Genomic DNA, 6,000 nt, shown 5'->3' with positions numbered 1-6,000 from the left:
TACTCCTTAGCTGATTGAAGCCGTACTAATTGAAGTTTTCGCTGTTTTTCCTTAGCTTCATACGTATGTAAGTACATATTTAAAACTTTTAAATCCCCGAACATCATGACACGAGCCATTCAGATTAGTCTGGAAGTATGGTTTGCAGGGATCGTAGTACCACACACATTTCATGGAGCAATAACAACACAACAACAAGTTTAAGAAAAGTAGTATAAATTAAACGAAAAAGAAAATTTTAATTTAAGAAAACTAGTTAAATAAAACACAAATAATATTTTCGTGATAAAGGCCTCTGAGACAACTTTTTTTAAAAGCTTTAAATAAATAAAATCGAATATATATATATATATATATATATATATATATATACTCAACAAACCTTAAATCTTTAGACTTAAATTTATGTATGATGTTTCTAGCAATAACAGTATGTCAAAAGTAAGTTGCTTCTTGTGTCATAAGACATGGGCAAAAGAAGGCATAAAACTGTTCCATGTACCTAAGCACGAATTAAAAAGAAAAAAATGGGCGGAGTCGTGTGGTGTGGAGTTTAAACCTTGGGCGAAAATATGCGCCCTTCACTTTTCCACTGCGGATTTTGTGTCTGGTTCAGACCAAAAAAGAATTAAATTAAGCCTCGATGCTGTCCCTATGGTAGTCGAAATGGTCAATGATTCAAATGTTTCGGAGTTTTCTTCGAAATTTGTTGACGCCTCAACACAGACTCAGTAACTATGATAAAAGTAAATTAAAATTGATATAAAGTATATATACATATCTGGTTTAGATTCGGCACAGATCACAGCATCGCATTATTGGAAGCAGAGATTGCGGCGCTAAAGGCTCAAGTGGCTGAGTTGAAAAGCCTTCGAACGAATCTGCAAACGATTTTCACAGAAGGTCAAATGCGAAAGATCGAAAATCCGAAAAAAACAATCCATTGGTCTTGGAAAGACATGTCGTCAGCCATACCGCTGCATTCAGCCGGACCAAGAGCCTACACCCATTTACTTAAGCATGGATTTCCTCTTCCATGTCAGTCGTCTATGGCGAAATGGTGCCAAAAGCTTAAGTTTGAAGACGGTGTCTTGAGCTTTTCATTGAGCGTAATGCGCAGCGCAAGTGGCATGTCAGTGGGTGACAAACTTTGTATTTTAGCTTTCGATGAAATGAAAGTGGAGCCTGCTTATGAGTACGATTCGCTCACAGACACCGTTCGAAAGCCAAGCAACTATGTGCAAGTGGTCATTGCTCGAGGACTTAAGCGCTCTTGGAAGCAACCTGTTTTTTTCGCATACGACTGCAGGATGACGAAATCGATTATGTTCAACTTGATTGAACAGCTCCAAGAGGTAGGCTATCCTGTTGTGGGGGTTGTTTCGGATATGGGAGGAGGGAATTTAGCCCTTTGGAAAGAGCTTAATGTTTCCAACGGTATGTGAATTTTTCGAGCTCTTTCATTCAGTACATTTATAGTTTTGTATACCTTTTAGAACAAACATGGTTTTCGAATCCTACAACTGACGGGAAGGTTTTTGTTTTTGCCGATGTACCACATTTGCTTAAGCTATTGCGAAATCATTACAACGATAATGGGCTTGTATTTCAAAACGTTCTGTTGTCGTCCCGGAGCATTTCCGACTTGCTAGCACATACATCGGTCTCGGATGTCTCCATAAGCCATAAAATTTCTAACCGCCACCTAACAGTCCACCATGCTGAACGACAAAAAGTCAAACTTGCTGCGCAACTTTTTTCGCATAGTACAGCTAGCGCTTTACGTCGTTGTTTTAGTTTAGGACTTGACGTATACATGGCATGCGAAACAGCGGACTACTTTGAAATCGTCAACGATTGGTTCGATTTACTAAATTCGAAACTTACAACGATGCAGTCATTTCCATCCACCAAACCGTTTGGAATGTGTTTGTCGGAGCAGCTGGAAATCGTTTCCAAAATGGACAACTGCATGCAGCACACGCGGGCTTTTGGGAAAAATTGTTTGTTACCTTTCCAAAAAGGTGTGTTAATGACAAACGAATCACTGAGGGGTTTGTATCAGTACGTGCAGGAAAGGTATGGTATGGAATACATCGTAACATACCGGCTAAACCAGGATGTTGTGGAAAATTTTTTCGGGGCAATGCGTGCGAAAGGTGGGCTACATGATAACCCCACCCCCATGCAGTTTAAATACCGACTGCGGAAATATCTTCTAGGTAAATATATATTTTTTTTTAACCAGTTTATGTATGTATTTATACATTTACATATTTCGCGACTTTCTTATATTGTGTTAAAATAGCACGGAATACGGAAGCCCTCTCAGCACGCGGCAATGTAGAAGCTGATGATACGCAGTGGCTGGACTTCGACGCGCTAGACGATCAAAGCAGCTTTTTAGGCGAACACGAGGACGCTAGTGGCGAAGATCGTTTAGTTGAATCGGATATGCAGGACATCGAGGTTTTACACGAAGACGCGCTAGAGTATGTTGCGGGTTACATAATCCGCAAGCTTTGTCTCTCAGAGCACGTTAGCCAAGAGCCATCTTTTACTTGGGTTGACCAGATCTCAAGAGGAGCACTTTAAAACCCTCAAGAGAATTTTTAAACAAAATTAAGGAGCTTGAACAAGTTTTTTATTCCTTTAACGGAACGTTGCTTAAAACGAGTTCAAGCTTTCTTTCAAACTTGTTAAAAATGAGCGAAACTAGCGATCTCAGCAGTGATATAAAAAAACTCTTTTTCAAAAGTCGGATGTACTTTCGTATAAAGTCGCTTAATAAATCATTAAAGCATTAATTTAGTCGGGTAAGTCAAATGCAAAAGATTTAGTCATTCAGTACATTGCACTAAAAATCCTTCATCCACCAGAGCGCTGCACAGTGGTTCAGTTGTATGGAGCAACGGTCAAAACTCGTTTTCTCGGAAACTAAATGACATTTCGCAATAATATTTGGCACACTTGTTACTCTTTGTCCAGGCTAGATGGGTAATGAAAATGGGTGAAATCGAGTTAAAACTGTGCTTGCCTTCCATATAGAAGTATTTTTGGAAAATACGAAAACTGCGATATTTAAGTAACTACTGCAGCAAAATTACTATAATTACATCGGACAATAACCACGCTGGCCTCCCATGTATTGATCTTTTCAAAAGATACAAATTCTACGATATTTTACTAAACTTATATATATATATTTTTTTGTTTCTTTCCACTGCTGTACCACTCAGGGGAAACCAGAACTCAAACACTTAATTAATAATTAATTAATTAATTTTTTTTTTAAACAAGCCTTCATTAGTTGTTAAAATACTAAAAAGTTAAATTTAGGGCACAATTTTTTGTGGAGTTATTTCTTTCCATGAAAGTAATACACGTTATTAATATGAACCAAATCGGACCAAAAATACGAGTTTTCAAATATCTCCACACCTGCGCCACCTAGCAGATTAGTTCAACTTTCATATTGCATTGTCATCGGTTTCTGAGCTAAGTTTGCAGTTCCAAGTCTCTATCTTATCGGGAAGTTGGTTAAAATGGATTTCAAGATTTGATTACATAGGTGAAAGTAAATAAAAGCTTCTAAAAAATATATATGTATTTAGCTTAAGGTTCGGCTAGTATGTATTGTGCTTTATGATTTGCTGAAGTAGTTTTAAAAATATAAAAAATCCTCCTAACGCAAATCTAACTTTAACATAAAAATCGTTTCACTTAATAAATCGTTGAAGAATTAGTTTAATCGGGTAAGTCAAAATTAGTGCAACAGATTAAATTATTCAATACATTGCATATAAATTCTTTCATTTTCTGTTGTAGTATATATCCTATAAGGTAACAAAAAAGTAGGAAGTCTACTACTATTTCGTAAATGGGTTTCATTTATTCCCCGATTCTCACGTACTTCCAAAATACAACATTGAGCTAAGGGCGTACAAGTTGGCGCTGTCACAACGTACAACACCTGTATTATTGCATCATGAAGAATTCGTTCCCTACTAGTGTTTGGACTCAACTAAAATCAGTTAAGATTTACTCCGGTTTTAAAAAAAAATTGAAATCTACTCCTCTACTCCGCTGGACTTCAAATCTATTCCGTTTTTTTCATTTATGTTATGCCCCTCTTGGGGCCGTTTTTTGAGTGTTCACCACTGGTTTCAGTGAAAAGATTGAAAAGTAGCCAAATTTCACTGTTAAAAAGTAACTCTTTCATAGCAATGCGTCAATAAATTAACTTCGTTATTTTTTGACGTATGGCTGTACAAACTGGCGGATGCAGAACTTTACTTAAGTTGTTAAAAAATATATCTGTGTTCGAATGGAAAAGTAGCTTATGTCGAAAGGCCGGCTTTAGTATAATGCGGCATTCCCTTTATTTTTTAAACGACAAGGAATTTTTTGATCAGACTTAAAAAGAATATTGACTTGCTAGTATCGGAAATTTTTCTTGCACGTTTATTTGCTAAAAGTTGTTTAACGGCTTAGCGCCCGAAAGTCATTCGCAATCGTATGCTGCGAATGCCGATTTATACTAAAGCCAGCCTTTCGACATAAGCTACTTTTCCATACGAACACAGATATGTAGAATGAAATTTATATAAAGTAGAAAAGGTTTGCTTTTTAAAAAATTAAGTGTTAGATACGTTCTACTTCATAGAAAATGCTAAAAATTACCTAAATATGTAACATATTATCCTTGCATTGCCTCGCGTTCTTATTTTGTATAAATAGAAAATATTTTAGTCAAACAATTAATGTCAGAAACAAAAATAAAAAATTCAATCTAGTACGGAAAATTTGTTTTTGGTCCGATTTTTGCAGCGATTTAGTAGTGAATCGAGGTTTGAAGGTCCGAACACTGTTCTTTATATTTGTACTGTTTTATAAACCTCAAACCGCAGTGTGGACACCAATAGTTAGTGATGTGGTTAAGTTCGATTCGAGATGGTTAACTTTTTGGTGGGGACATGGTATTAGTGTTCACCTCGTGCTCGCTGAACTGACATGAGACTCATCAGTTCAATAATGAACAACACGAGGTCGAAAGTGGCCCAGTTACCACCCTGTATATTGTAGTAGGTTAAATTCCTACCAATCTTTACCCGACCCGTTATACCTAACGCATGCCCGGCATGAATAGATTCACTCCACGACATCAACCACCTCTGCACATGCCCACTCAAGCTCACCCCGCAAACATCATTATCCTTCCGGTTCAACCCCCTTGAAACAGCACGTTTTCTGGTCCTACCGTTAGCTGAGCTTGACGATAATGATAGATGTATTTACAAATTGATTTAGGCCGGCCTTAGTGGTGCCACTACAATAACAACAAAAGTGCGCCCCACATTTCCTTGCTAATTCGTTGGCCATGCAGCTTTCCGCAACGTCGCTGTGTCCTAGAAACCAAATTAGGCCTATAAGAGAGTATTTCAAAGTTGCTGTGAGGACAGATTGTCTAATCCTAGACCACCAGTTTCGAGTACATCACCATTACGTTCAAGGCCCTGACCACCGCTTGGCCATCAGAGTATATGCTTACCTCCCTAACTGACGTCTACATAGACCATTAGTTGGTCCTTTATTATTATTATTGTTGGGCATATTTGTGTATATCTTCCCCTTCAATACCAACGTGTCCCGAAATCCAGAGGACCCAAACTCTATTGGTTAGGCCAATAGTGTTCAGAAGTTTCAGCTGGTGATATAATGAACCTACAAGGACCTTCAGAAGCCGGGAGGATAACCCTATCCTTCAACGTATGCTACAGAAGTAAGGTCTGCGGCCAGTATAATGCTTCCTTAAATAATGACGAAAAGGCCACCCTGGACGCTTAACTGGGAAATTTGCGAATTCATCTACGATACCGCGAAGTCAATCAGGCTGAGCTGAATCCACGCCAAAGGGTAATCTCATCTAACTTGAATAAGAAGGTTAAATTGTTCATGAACCGAGTCTGCTGGTGACTCGTTGGACTCCATCTAGAAAAT

Source organism: Rhagoletis pomonella, unplaced genomic scaffold, assembly GCF_013731165.1.
Source record: "Rhagoletis pomonella isolate Grant_MI unplaced genomic scaffold, Rhpom_1.0 Rhpom_scaffold_00006, whole genome shotgun sequence".
Taxonomy (NCBI): Eukaryota; Metazoa; Arthropoda; class Insecta; order Diptera; family Tephritidae; genus Rhagoletis; species Rhagoletis pomonella.
The sequence above is the reverse complement of the archived record's forward strand: the minus strand, read 5'-3'. Positions refer to the sequence as shown.